This window comes from Rhinopithecus bieti, unplaced genomic scaffold (genome assembly GCF_001698545.2).
Source record: "Rhinopithecus bieti isolate Rb0 unplaced genomic scaffold, ASM169854v2 scaffold_26532, whole genome shotgun sequence".
Classification (NCBI taxonomy): domain Eukaryota; kingdom Metazoa; phylum Chordata; class Mammalia; order Primates; family Cercopithecidae; genus Rhinopithecus; species Rhinopithecus bieti.
Genome location: NW_016812934.1, coordinates 2,117,149 through 2,132,247, shown reverse-complemented (window position 1 = coordinate 2,132,247; position 15,099 = coordinate 2,117,149). Strand labels below are relative to the sequence as shown.

General features: G+C 39.7%; 2 long non-coding RNA genes across 2 annotated transcripts in view; one reads left to right on the top strand and one right to left on the bottom strand.

The window, feature by feature from the left end:
• Positions 1-1,285: 1,285 nt before the first annotated feature.
• Positions 1,286-5,400, bottom strand: LOC108512177 (uncharacterized). Its single transcript, XR_001880523.1, has 3 exons — positions 5,180-5,400; positions 1,732-1,888; positions 1,286-1,356 (listed from the first exon to the last, which is right to left on the bottom strand). It is a non-coding gene; the product is annotated as an uncharacterized LOC108512177 (long non-coding RNA).
• The window catches only part of LOC108512176 (uncharacterized), a 20,613-nt gene continuing 8,311 nt past the window's right edge, over positions 2,798-15,099 (top strand). The window contains exons 1-2 of the long non-coding RNA XR_001880522.1: positions 2,798-2,876; positions 3,186-3,302. This is a non-coding gene — a long non-coding RNA (uncharacterized LOC108512176). The remainder of the gene's footprint in view (positions 2,877-3,185; positions 3,303-15,099) is intronic.

Here is a 15,099-nt window from a genome sequence, read left to right as displayed (position 1 = left end):
AAATGTAAGGAGTGAAAAGGGCCGCATATTTGCCTATTAAGCCCAGAAAAATATTCTTCATTTGTATGGTGGGATGTCCCCTCTACCAGTTTTCATAAAGAAGGCAACAATTAGAGGCAATGTTTTACTTTACCTCTTCTTATAGAAATATCATCACAGGTTAATTTCTTATGACTTTGAGACTACAAGTGCAATGATACATGACAATTGAGACTTAGCTTCAATGATAAAGACACAAGAAAGAGAAACAGAAACCATACAAAAGTATATCAACTCATCCCTATGGAAAAGGATAAACCATTTCTCAACTCCTACCAATATTTGCTAAATATATATGCTTTCATGTTCCCAGTTTTTTTTTTTTTTTTTTTTTTTTTTTTTTTTTTTGAGACGGAGTCTCGCTCTGTCGCTCAGGCTGGAGTGCAGTGGCGCGATCTCGGCTCACTGAAAGCTCCGCCTCCCGGGTTCACACCATTCTCCTGCCTCAGCCTCCCGAGTAGCTGGGACTACAGGCGCCTGCCACTATGCCCGGCTAATTTTTTATATTTTTTAGTAGAAACGGGGTTTCACTGTATTAGCAGGAAGTCTGTAGGGTGAAGACGTGCACTGTTTTTTTTTTTTTCGGAGTCCTACTTTGTCGCCAGGCTGGAGTGCAGTGGTGCGATCTTGGCTCACTGCCACATCCGCCTCCCGGGTTCAAGTGATTCTCCTGCCTCAGCCTCCTAAGTAGCTGGGATTATAAGCGTGTGCCACCATGCCCAGCTAATTTTTGTAGTTTTAGTAGAGACAGTGTTTCACCATGTTAGACAGGATGGTCTCGATCTCCTGACCTCGTGATTTCCGCCCGCCTCGGCCTCCCAGAGTGCTGGGATTACAGGCGTGAGCCACTGCGCCCGGCCCCCAGATCTTTGAAATATCTAAGAGAAGGTGGAAATCTAAAGTTTTATGCAACATCTATGTTTAAAAATTGATTCATCTGAAAGAAAATTTAATAATGCATCTGCCTATAAAAGCCTAACATCTATGTGTTATAATTTGCCATGGACCTCTAGTTAGAGATCTTTAGAAGAAATAAATTCTAAGAATGCTTTTAGCTCTGGAAATCTAGTATTCTAAATCAGGAGTCAGGAAACTTTTTCTGTAAAGGAACAGATAGCAAATCGTTTAGATTTTGCAGGCCATGAGGTCTCTGTTGCAACTACTCAGCTCTATCCTGGTAGTGCAAAAGCAGCCACAGACAACGCTTACACATGGGTGTGCTACGTTCCAGTAAAACTATACTTACCAAAAAAAGGTGATGAACTGAATCTGGCCCTTCATGACCTTTGTTCTAAGTAGATCTCTCTCTACATCAGCCTGCAAACAACCATTAAAAGCAAATAGTGATTAATGAATGTTTGAAGTTCTTTAGAAAACAGTTCAAGATCTCACTTGATAACACATTTGGGTGATCTCTCTTTGTTGCACGTCCAAAAGAGCAATTGCGTCAGCACCATGGCTGTCCCTTTCCTTATTTACATGTAATTTTTTTAAAGGACCAGTTGTAACATTGAAAAGTCTATAAATGTGAAAAAATGATTTGTGGTGTATAGTCATAATTGACTAATGGGGATGTGGGAAAGCCTGTTTTGCGTTTAGATTTCTGATATCATCTTGTTACAGTGTCTAGAATATTCCCTTTGGTTAAAGCAATGCCAGAAAGCTTGTTGGGAAATGGTGAGAAATTCTGACCTTGCCAGATGCTCGGTTGCTGGATTAGTCAAAAGAGTCTGCGGAAGGAAGACTCGAAGGTGCACGATCAGCCTGGTATCCAGCCTGGGTATCAAGAGCAAGCCGCGCTCGGTTTCTCACCAGATGTGTGCCTGAGGCAAGTCATTTAACTTCTTAACTGTAAAATGAGGCATATGAGCTCATTGATTTCAAAAAGTCTACAATTGTGTAATTTCTAAAATCCCCCACCCAACCCACTGAGCCAAATGAGAATTCTAGAAAATGTTTTACAATGATAGGAGCTGATTGAACAAGCATGTATTGGATGGCTATCGCTTTTATCCTCTCGAATCCACTTTCCTTTCTTTGGGTAAAACCCCCCAGTGTTCCCTTTGAACTATCACCCTTCCCCTATTCTCAAGCCATATGGGAAATGTCAGCTGATTACTGCTTTTGGGGCTGAGAATGGGCACATGACACAGTTCTGACCAATTAGAGCATGCCATTTTATTTTTTGGCCAGTCACTGGCTCAGGAATGAACATGGGACTTGAATTCACCCAGTGAGAGTCACTTCTCAGAGGTCTGGGGGAATAATGAATAAAGTGACTTTCTTTGTCCAACCAAGACTGATAACCTAGAAAGGTATAAACCTGAAGCTTATATGCAGCCGTCTTGGCCGATTTCAGAGTGAAGATAACTAAGAGGAAATAGAGCTGATGGAAGGATAATTATAGGTTCTGACAATATGGTTTAAGTGCCTGAGTGCTGTCATGACTAAAGCTAATTCTATTTCTCCAATATTCTTCTTAAGTTTACATGAGAAATAAATTCCTTCAAAAAATGTTTACATGACTTTCAATAGGAATTTGTTTTTTTGTTGGCAATCAAAGAATAAGTGGCCAAATAGTAGGAATGTCAGTACAAACTGCTGTATATTTCCTCAGCCACCACCTTTAGCAGGGAAGAGATTTTAGGCGCCAGGAGACCTTGATTCTTGTCCCAGTTCTGCGGTGCTGACGATGTGACTCTGGGCAAATAGCTTACTCACCCTGTGCTTCAGCTGCTTTTTCTGTCAAATAGTAAAACCTGGTTAAGTTGATGAATGGCTCAGAGATGATGCCTTAATAATTTGGTTCTAAGAGACAGAAACCTACTCTAACTCAAGTAAGAAGACATTTATTTGGAAGGTCTAGGAAGCTTTCAAATCGCTCGAAGGAGGAAATGTATTTGAGCCTTACAAGGGCCTGGTATTCCCTTGATCTTTTCTTTTGGGTGTTCTGGGAGTCTCCTATCTACTTTTTTGTTGTTGTTTTTCTCAGTGTCTTCTATTTTCTTTTCTTTCTTTGTAGAGGAGTATTATTTGCCCTATTAAAAAATCTCCCTGGACTTGGCAGTGCTAGTCTCAGCATTAGGTGGTTGAAACCTTAGCAGTGCCCAGTCATTAACTCAGAATCTTCCATTCCAAATTCCCAGGGCAAAGAAATGGAATTGGCTTAGTCTGGGCCAAGAATCCAACATGTGGTCACAGAGGAAAGGTATGGCAGCCCCCTCTGGGACAGCAGACGGACAAATTCTCCAAGGGAAGAGCAGGTAAGAAAGAACCTCACACAATTCATTGCACAAAGTAAGTGCTCAATAAACACTACTATTTATTCTTACTTTTTCTCCTTCTTCATTTTCCAACTCCTTTTTTTTTCCTCCTCACCATACCCTTCCTCCTCCTTTTCTTCTTTCTCCTCCTCCTTCCCTTGCTCCTACTCCTTCTTCTTAATATTATCAATGGTATTTGTATTGCTATTAGCATAACTTTCATTTCTCAAAATCTCTTCCTTAATTTTGAATGTGAAGAAATGAGAAAATAATTTGATTTCTAAGCATAAGTTTTAGAAAAGATCCTCTTTGATTCTTACTTCTATCTTTAAAATGAAGCTAATGATAACTGACCCCTCATGTTATGGAGCAGTTGGGAGAGCAGAACACAGTAATTAATTTCAAAGAGTTTTGTCAATGTGAGCATTGTCATTACTGAGAATGTCCCTCTCTGTGCCCCATCCTCTTGAAATTACTAATAACAATATAGTATTCAGTCTGTGTTTTCTAGTACCTCTAAAATAAGTGCCATCTTAAAGCTAAATAATTTCTCCAAAAAACAATGCAAATCTCCCTTTTTTTAACAAGAGATTTTTCTCCAGTGGATTTAATTGGGTCATGGTTCAGCGGATCCCAATAAGTGCCCTGGAAGACTTTGCTCTTGTCCCTTTGAAATGGCACAGTCTATAAAACCAAAACAGAGATGTGCTCCTTATTACACTATTATTTAATCTGGATTCTCTCCAGCCTGAGCCCTTCCAGGCAACAGCAGCTTCCAGTGGAGTGGGTGATGGGAGGCCGGCCTCAGAATAAACACCATGTGATTCCTGGAATTTGGAGGCTGTCTCTTTCCACTGCCCTTGCACTCTCTTCGTCGGCAGATCCTGGGTGCTGGGCGGCTTTATTACATCCTGGCGTGACCGAGGCAGCCACTTAGCTTGTCAACAGCCAGCAGCCAAGAGAGGAGTCTTCCATCAGTGCCTGACGCTTGGCCAAGTCCCCCATTGGCTGCAATGGGCCACATCCTTAGTGAGAACAGAACCTGAACAATTGGGCTTTTGTGCTGATGGTGACCTGGGTGCTGCCTGATCTGGATTAGACTGGCTGGAGCACAGGAGATGGGTGAAATTTGCTCATGTCCAGGACCCTTGTGCCAAGGGCTTTTTTTTTTTAAGGAGGAAGTGTAGAGTCAGACAGACTGGGTTTGAGTGTTGTGTGACCTTGGAGCTGCCCTTACCAAGCCATTGTTTTCTTTTCTGAAAATGGACGTAATATCTACTTCTCAGATTTTTCTCTAGATTATGTACAGTAATGTATTTAAGCAACTGGTGAAAGCCTGGGACATATCACCAATTCAAAAATCAATAGCTATTATTCCTCCGAGTGAACTTGAGATTATAGGCAAGGCAGTAGATCCAACCCCTATTTTCTGTTTCAACACAGTTAAAGTTTTGAACTGCACACATTAAGTATGCATATGCCAAACAAATTTAGCCAAAAGGTACTTTTAACAGTTTTTAAAATTTAGAAATATAACCTACAAATAGAAAATATGCATAATTTAATGATTAAATCAAGTGTGCATGCAACCATCACCTAGGTCAAGGAAAAAAAAATAATGCCAGCACCCAGAAGCCTTCCATGTCACTTCCCAATTACATCTACCTACATTCAACCTATAGCTGACCTCTACTGCGACTTTTATGATAATTATCTTCTGGCTTTTCCTAATAAATTTTGCCACCTAGCTATGTACCAATTAACAATGTAGTGTACTGTTGCATAGATTTAAACTTCATAAAATGAATCATATGGTGTGTATTATTTCTGTCTTTTTTAATCATTGTGATGTTTGAAAGATTGATCAATGCTCTTACCTGTAGCTGTAGTTCATTCATTTTCATTGCTGGAGAATAGTCCACTATTCAGAACTGTATCTTTGAAACAGTTATAAAGCAGCCTGCTAACTCCTGTGTGGTGCAGAGCCTTCAAAGATGGTCACCATGCGTTCCTCCCCATCTGTACATGCGTACTGTCCCTCTGCAAGTGGTGGACTCTGCCCTCCTCTCCTTGACCCCAGGATGGCCTGGTGACTTGCTTTGGCCTATACAATGTGAGAAAATGACCCTCTAAGATTTCTGGGTCCAGGGCTTAATATGATTAGCAGTTTCTGCCTCTTTTAAGGCAGCATCATTTAAGAAATTCAGTGACCTCAAGCTCACCCTTCTGTGATATAAAGCCCAGGGTATCTATGAGAAAGGCCATGTGTAGAGAGAGAGCAATCCTCAAGTAGGCCCCAGCTGTTCCAGCTATCCCACCCATAGCACTGGTCATGAGAGTTTCTGCACACACTTTGGACATTCCAGCCTCAGCAGATACCATGTAGAACAGAAGAACTGCCCATCTGAGCCCAGCCCAGCTTGCAGAACTGTGAGAAATAATAAGTTGTCATTAATTTTTTTGATTGACAAAAGATAATTGTACATATTCATGGGGCACATAGCATATTTCTCATCTTTTTTTGATTGACAAATTTTCTTTTCTGGAAAATGGACATAATACCTACTTCTCGGATTTTTCTCTAGATTATGTACAATAATGTATTAAAGCATCTGGTGAAAGCCTGGGACATCATCAATTCAAAAATCAATAGCTATTATTCCTCTGAGTGAACTTGAGATTATAGGCAGGGCAATAAATACAATCCCTCTTTTCTGTTTCAACAGAAAATTATCTGATAAATTTTCTGATCAAAATTTTTTTGATTGATAATAATTGTACATATTCATCCTCATCTCAAACATTTATAATTTATTTGAGTTGGGAACATTCAATATCCTCTTTTCTAGCTATTTGAAATTATCTAATATTGTTATTAACTATAGTCATCCTTAATGTGCTTTAGAGCATTAGAACTTCTTCTTCCTATCTAGCTGTGATTTTGTATCCTTTAACAAATCTCTCCAATATCCCTCCTTTCTTCCTACTTTTACCAGCCTCTAGTATCCTGTAGTCTACTTTTACTTCTATGAGATCAACTTTTTTAGCTTCCACATGTGAGTAAGAACACACAGTGTTTAATTTTTTTGTTCCTGGCTTGTTTCACTTAACATAACATCTTTCAGTTCCATCTGTGTTGCCTCAAATGATGATGATTTTATTATTTTTTATTGCTGAATAGTTAAATTGTCATTTTAAGCTCTTATATTTGGGGTAGTTTGCAATGCAGTAAAAGATAACTGAAAAAAAATAAGTCAGTTGGGCAAAATTATTTTCTTTCCCTTAGATCTTGCAGAGTTTTAGCAAGTTTTGCTTCTTTAATGAAATATCATTTACATCTTCATACATTATAAAATGCATCTCATGCTGCCTCTTTTTGTCACCAGCCTTCATCCTCACCTTTTAGCTATGTACTTGTATGTGTTTGTAAAACAATACTGGGTTTACGCTAGCAGATGCCCCATGAAATAAAAGAAAAAAAAAAGCTGTAACTAAATGCAAAGATTTGAGGTTATATTTTACGTGTGTGCATGTGTTTAATAGATGGATAGTGTAGTTCTCCACTAGAATTGCCATTTAACCCTGTTCCCACAAAAGCATCTTTTGAGATAAAAACACTAATTTATTTTAATAAGCATATATTGGTTTCCTTTTGAAAAGAGGGGTGCCATCTTAACATTGACAATAGAAGGTGAGGAAAAAAAAAAAAGCTTAGGTCTTGCTGTCTGGAGCTCTGTGCTCCGGAATAGTTAACAGCCTTCCTCCCAGTTTACTGCCCTAGGGTGTGGGGGAATCAGAAATAGAAACAAGCCTTTCTGCATTTGCACAAATGTAATTGCTTCTAATGCTACTTAAGTTTCGAAGAAGCCTTAGCATTTTCACTTCAGTGGAGCTTTTAGGTTCATTTTTCCTTTCAAAGCCTGCATGTATCGAATGTTCTATAAAAGAATGAAGATAGAGGGAGAGAGGGAAAGGAGGCTATGGAAACTAACTGCTTTAAAAAATAATAAAAATATTATAACGTGGTTGATTAGCTCCCAATACAACGGACACTTTGGAAGATCAAGGTCTTTGCAAGGAAATGGCAGAGGCTGATTAAAGCAGACAGAACTCGGTTTCAATCTGGATCCACCACTTACCAGCAATTGATTTTGGGAGAACAACTGACGTTTTCTGAGCTTCAGTTTTCCTATCTGTAAATGGGACTAAGGAAAATCCCACTGGACTGGAGTGAAGAGTCAAAGACGTAATCTACCAATCTACCTAAGGGCAGAGTCCAATGTCTGGCACATAATAGATCCTCAATGAATTTTGACTCCCTGCCATATAGATAATTATAGGAGATAGTTATGGAAATATTTACAGTACATCTAGAGGACAGTGGATTAGGAAACCATTTCATCAAAGAAACCAGGAAGATTCCAGAGAGTACCTATAAATGATCACCCTCTGGATGGAGATATGTTGCATGTCTGCTGTGGCATCAATAGCACTGCCTGGGGCCTCAGGCACATTTGGATGGCATTGAGCAATCCTAGAAAAAAATTCCATTGTTTTTGTGGTTTGTTTTGACTTCTACCAGCTGGAGACAAAGGCCTGAGGGGAGGCAATGAGGTTTTAGGAACCTTAACCGAGAGAAGTTAAGCAGTAAGTCATTTATTTGGACAATAGATAGACCAACATAGACAGCATGTCTAGATTTTCTAAACATTAATTAAAACTCTCCAAAACCTAGCAAAGAAAGACACGCAGCTAAAGCTGTTATTTTCATACCCAAGATGCAGAAGGAAGGAGGAGTTTTTGAAGAACAACATTGCCTTAGCACTGAATTAGATGCTTTATATTTAATATCTCACCTAATCCCCCATAAGACCTTATTTTCTCCCACTTTTCAGATATAGAAACTGAAGCTAAAAACACTGAAACTTTCTGGACAACATCACTCAAGTAAAACATTTTCAGAGCTAAGATTTGAACCCAGGCCTAATTCTGAAACCCATGATTTTAACCCAAGGGTTGTCTTGCTTTACTGAGGTTAGTCAACGGGATCCTACTTACAGAGACGACAAATTGGAGAGGGGGTAGAAAGGAGTGAAGTACCTATTCTCTAAAAGTTTATGCTATGACTAGAATACCTAGGTCAAAGCTGTGCCAAAAGAAGGGGTGGATAGGGAGAGCTAGTGAAAGGGAGGAAGACTGAATTGGTATGACGTTGAGGACCCAAGAAGAACCGTTTCAGGTGAGGTCAAGACAAGGAAGCAAGTAGCAGATTAGAAATCCTAGAACTGAATAGAAATTCAAGGCTTGATGTTTAAGCAGAGTCAAAGAAAATTGTTCAGGATTACGAGCATGATCAATTAAAGGGACCCTCTGTCTTGATGTTATACATTGAGAGGCCAAATATGACCACAAAAAGGGCCAAATCAGAAATTAGGTGGTGGCCTCTGATTACTCCAAATGACAGACTCGTCCTGTTGAATGTCATGGTCCTGCTTTGAGATAGATGTCCAGTAAAGAAAGAATGTAAGTCGGAATCCCAGGAAAAGAGGATCAGAAATGGATGGCTGTCTACTTGCAACAAGCTGGATGAGATTGGAGACTATGATTGTAAGTGAAGTGACTCAGGAATGGAAAACCAAACATCATATCTTCTCACAAGTGAGAGCTAAGCTATGAGGATGCAAAGGCATAGAATGACACAATGGACTTTGGGGACTCAGGGGAAAGGTGGGAAGGGGGTGTGGGATAAAAGACTACAAATTGGGTGCAGTGTATACTGCTCAGGTGATGGGTGACCCAAAATCTCACAAATCACCACTAAAGAACTTACTCATGTAACCAAACACCACTGTTCCCCAATAACCTGTGGAAATAAAATTAAAAAAAATAAGTGGATGCCCATCTCCAGTTCCAATGGATTCTTTAGTAGGCATTTGTGCAACCTGAACTTTCCACTTCCCTCTTCTGGTTCTCTTTCTCCAGCTTTCTTGCTGTCCCCTTTAGACTCTTGAAGTAGTACATTCAGGTGAAAATGAATATATATGACATTAAACTCAATCTCTTTGCTGCACAAAAATTTTTCAAAGGCTCATTATACCCATTCCCAAAAATGCCTGAACTCCTTGAAGTGAATTTCAAAGCTCAATACAACCTGATGCAGCCGGCAACTTACCTCTTTATCTATCCCTTTACACTTCCCAATATATCCATTATTTCCCATTTTCAGAATTCCTGAGGTCTCTTCGTCATTCAACAGACTCATCCACACTGGATTTTTGTTGAAGTATTTTGCATGTATTTGCAGTATCTCTGATACAGGTGTTGAGATCTTTAGGCTCACTGAAATTTACATGTTATTTCACCTGTCTGTCCTACCCCTGGCAAAGGCCTTGATAGTGAGGAGAAGCCTGCAAGTTACTGAATACACTAGAAATGAAGAAATATGTGAACAAGGGACTCCTGGAATAATGAAGTACTTTGGAATTAACACCAAAATGGGCTCAAAATGAGTACCAAGAACTGATTGACAGTTAGACTTCCAGAACTCTGTCTTCACATCCAAAGTGGTATCTTATCAGCTCATTTCTTGGTTTAGTTTACTTAAATTAAGAAAAATGTTTGTTGATAGTCATTGCATGCCAGGTTTCTTCTTCCAAGTATTGGAGATATAAAAATGATTAACACACAGTCTTTAACTTGAAAAATCTATAGTTTAGTAAGACGGTTTAATGTGTAATACAAATTTAAATTTAAATTTATATTCACTACTATTTATTAACCACTTATTGTATACTTGAGGTTTCATAAGCACTATACCTTTCTATTTTCAAAACTTTGTGAGACTTTTGGTTCCAGCCATCGTGGAGTAACTAATACCAGACACACCCTCTCTCATAAACAAATATATGAAGCAACTGTTTTCAGACATTGGACAGCAGACAGCACAGAGTTGGGATCTTTGAGAGAAGAGAACACAGGAGACTGGCTCCACCTTCACCCCAACTTTTTACCTGCAGCACAGAGAAGTGGAGTCACAATGGACAGCAGCTGTGTATAAGAAGTAGAGATTGGAGTTTGGAGCTGCAGATGTAGCTGGAATTAATGGGACCCAACAGCAGAAAGGAGAAGATGCTCTGAAAAGAAACAGCAGAAATTTGCATGGGGATCCCCTTCAGTTTTGGTCAAATACTCAACTGTGCATGTGTAAGGTAGGGCTCTGAAACTTAGCCTGAACAGCCACTGACTGGGGCAAAAGAAGTGGGAGGTGCTGTGAGAGATCTCAGAGGTTATGGGTGGCTAGGAGACAATCGAGTTCTCACAAGGAAGAGGGAAGACAGTGTGTTGAATAACCCAGACATCATTTGACACCCTCAGAAAGTTATTGCTTTAGGAGTAGAACTAGTCTAGCCTAAGAGGAAGGGCTACTTCTCACCTATCACAATAAAGCCTGAAGAGACCACTAAGATCAGCCTCAGCATCTATTAAATTAACTGCCTGCAAAAGAAAACTAAATTCTCTTTAACAGAAGCACAAAATAATTCAGATTTTTAGCAAAATAGACTCAGCAGTTTCCAAAATGCAATAAAGAAATTACTAGACACACAAAAGACAGGAGGTGTGATCTTTAACCAAGATGAAAAAGACAATAGAAATATGATCAGGGCACATAGATGTTGAAATTAGTACATAAGATTTATTTTATTTATTTATTTATTTTTTTTGAGGTGGAATCTGGCTCTGTCTCCCAGGCTGGAGTGCAGTGGCACCATCTCAGCTCACTGCAAGCTCCGCCTCCCAAGTTCACGCCATTTTCCTGCCTCAGCCTCCCAAGTAGCTGGGACTACAGGTGCCCACCACCACGCCTGGCTAATTTTTTGTTATTTTAGTAGAGACAGGGTTTCACTGTCTTAGCCAGGATGGTCTTGATCTCTTGACCTCGTGATCCACCCGCCTCGGCCTCCCAAGTTGCTGGGATTACAGGTGTGAGCTACCGCGCCCGGCAAGTACATAAGATTTTAAAACATCTATTATAAATATGTTCAAGGACAGAACAAAAAGATAAAAAATAATGAGTGAAGAGATGAGGAATTTCAACAGAAGAATGGAAACGATTAAAAAGAATCAAAAGGAAATGACAGGAACTGAAAAATACAGTATCTACAGTTTAAACAGATTTCACCAACTGGGTTTGATATCTGGACACTGCAAAAGAAAAGATTACAGAACTTGAAGATGGATCAATACCAACTATTCAAACTAAAGCGCACAAAAAGAAAAAAATTGAAAAAAAATTGACAGATTCTCAGAGACTAAAGACAATATCACAGTCTAAATATATGTGCTTGACATACTAAAAGAAGGAAACAAAGAAATTTAGGTAGAAACAATATTTGAAGAAATATTCTTCAGATATTCTAAATTTGATTAAAAATATTAATCCACTTGTCTAAGAAGCTCAACAAACCCAAAGAAAGAGGAACACACAGACACACACACACACACAGCTAGTTACATGATAGTTAAATTGTTGAAAACCAAAAATAAGGAAAAGGACACATTACATACAGGGAACCGTGTTAGAATTAAGAGTTAACTTAAAATGCCATATCCATTGAAAATATTCTTCAAAAATTAAGACAAAGATAAAACAAAAGTAAAAATAACAAAATAATTACTCACCAGCCGTTCCATCTATCAGAATTGCTAAAGGAAGTTCTTTAGACAGAAAATTAGATCTACACAAAAAGATGAAGAATGCCAGTAATGGTAAATATATGAATAAATAGAAATGGCTTTTAACATTTTTTCTTAATTTCTTTAAAAGACAGTTGTTTCCAGCAAACATAATAACAATATGTTGTGGAATTATAAAAGTAAGATAAATGCTAACAATGGCACAAAGGACATAAGAAGTAAATACAAGTGTACTGTTACAAGGTTCTTATATTAGATGAGAAGCAGTGTGTTAAAATTAATTCTGGGTGATAAGTCAGATAGTAATTCTGATTATAAACTAAGGGTGCATATTATCATTCTCAAGCACTAAAAATACAATACAGAAAATTAAAATGGTATACCAAATATAGTAAGAAAGAAGACAGGAAGGGAATGGGGAAAAGAATGAGAAAAACAGCTAGGATAAATAGAAAACAAATAGCAAGATGGTAGACTTAAACCCAGGCATATTAATAATTATAATGAATAATATGAACTAAGCACTGAAATTGTAAGACAGAGATTGCTGGACCAAATGTAAAAGCAAGACCCAACTATATTGCATTTACAAGAGATGGACCATAAATGTAAGGGCAAAGATAGGTTGAAAGATGGAAAAGATATACAAGTACTAACCACAGAAAAGCTAAGGCAGCTATGTTAATATCAGATGAGGTAGAATTCAAAACATGGAGTGTTATTAGAGAGGAATAGGAGCATACTATAGTGATAAAAGGGTCAAAAACATCAATTCATTAAGACAACATCATAATTCTAAATATCTATTGTGGTTGAGTCTCCCAAGGTAGCTACCATCACTTCCTTTCTTCCTTATATGTGGATATTATGTCACAGGTCAAGACACGCGGTCTATTTCTTCTTCCCTTGAATCTGAGCTGTCCTGTGACAGACTTTGACGAAGACTTTCTCTTCTTGGTTCCAATTCTTGCAAAACAACCCTTGCCATGAATTTAAGTCCTGCCAGCTAACTTTTAACTCCTCTCCTTGTTCCTCCACCCTAAGGGCATTACTATCTTACTGCTGTTGCTAATCTCTCTGTTGCCCCACAATTAAGTGTCTTCTATCCTCTTCCATCACCTGGGTAATCCATTCTTTATAGTAAATTCCCTTTGTGTGAAAGATACAGAATGATTTCTATTTTCCTGGTAGGACACTGACTGATACAGGGAGCTAATGAAGCTTGTTAAATCCATTTGCCTTATGGGAAAGGTTGGGCTCAGCACTGCCCTGAACTGGTTCTTTTCTGTTCTACTCTGGTAGGCTGGGCTCAGACCTCTTTGGCCTCCACAAGAACTTGTGGTCCAGCAAAATGTCGGCCAACTTTGATCTACCATTAAAAAAAAGACTTTTTACAAATGGAAAACCTTTTCCCTCTGTATGATTTAAACAGAGTAATCAATGTTTAAATAATAAATGCCCTCATTTTGGGAAGTCTGTCCACTTCTGGCTGCTCTCCTGGACTTGTCTGAGTCAAACTCAGTTGCCTTGGGTCTCTCCTTTACCCCCTCCCCAGGCCTGAGAGTAAGTGCAGAAGTTACAGTTGTCAGGCAAGACACCTATGGTCAAGTCTGGATCTAGCAGGTCCTCGGACTTCTCTGAGACTTGGAGGCACAACCCAGTTTTCTCCAAACTCTCATTCCCTAAGTTTTCTCATCAGGCTAAAATAAAAAGAGACTTCATATAAAGGATCCTAAGTAAAAACTTGCAAAGATCCACTGTGAATTTTGAACACGGAATTCTAGAGGAATGTGACAGCAAGATTTATAAACAACCAGACCTAGAATTGTCCTTAGAGATTGTTCTGGTTTGAATATCCCTTCCAAAACTCATGTGGAAACTTAACCCCCAATGTGACAGTATTGAGAGGCGAGGCCTTTAACGGATAATTGGATCATGAAGCCTCCTCATGGATTAATGGGTTAAAGAATTAATGGATTATCAAGAGAGAGGAGCTGGTAGCTTTATTAGCAGAGGAAGAAAGACTTGAGATAGCACAAAAGCATGCTTAGCCCCCTCACCATGTGATTCCTAGAGCTGCCTCAGGACCCTGCAGAGAGTCCCCCACAGCAAGAAGGCTCTCACCAGATCCAGCCCCTCAACCTTAAACTTCTCAGTCTCCTTAACTATGAGATACAAAATATTTTTCTTTATAAATCACCCAATTTCAGGCATTCTGTTATAAGTAACAGAAAAGGGACTGATACAGAGATCATCTGGTACCTGAAGAGGGAATATGGGGTTTGACTGACAGACCTAGCTTCAGATTCAGCCCTCTCCCTTCCTGGGTACATGACTCTATCAGAGTCCCAGCAGGAAATGGATGGATAGCTCAGACTTAGCTCAAGAGAGGTTAATGCAGGGACTTCTACAGAGTGTGCACATGGTTAAGAGAACCCATAAGAGATGGTGACATACCCAGGAGATGACAACAGTGGACAACCATCACCAACACAAAATCTGATGGGAGAAGGGGAGGGGACAGCATTAGTAGACCGACCAGAGCTGGAATGATGGAGGAACACAGCAGGAGCTGTGGCTATGGAGAAATATAGTCACTGCCAAACTGCAATAAGGTGGACAGGGACCATGGAGAAAAAACACCTGGCTTCTCTCTCTTCCTGGCCTCCGATGTCCTGCAAGTGTCCCCCATTGGTCAAACGCAACCAGAAATAAGAGAGCAGATGAGTCCATTGATGCCGTCCCAATAGGTCAGCCTCCTGTGGCTCACAGCAGGGTTTAGAGATGAGTAAAGAATGGCTCGGCCGGGCGCGGTGGCTCAAGCCTGTAATCCCAGCACTTTGGGAGGCCGAGACGGGCGGATCACGAGGTCAGGAGATCGAGACCATCCTGGCTAACATGGTGAAACCCCGTCTCTACTAAAAATACAAAAAACTAGCCGGGCGACGTGGCGGGCGCCTGTAGTCCCAGCTACTTCGGAGGCTGAGGCAGGAGAATGGCGTGAACCCGGGAGGCGGAGCTTGCAGTGAGCTGAGATCTGGCCACTGCACTCCAGCCTGGGCGACAGAGCGAGACTCCATCTCAAAAAAAATCAAAAACAAAA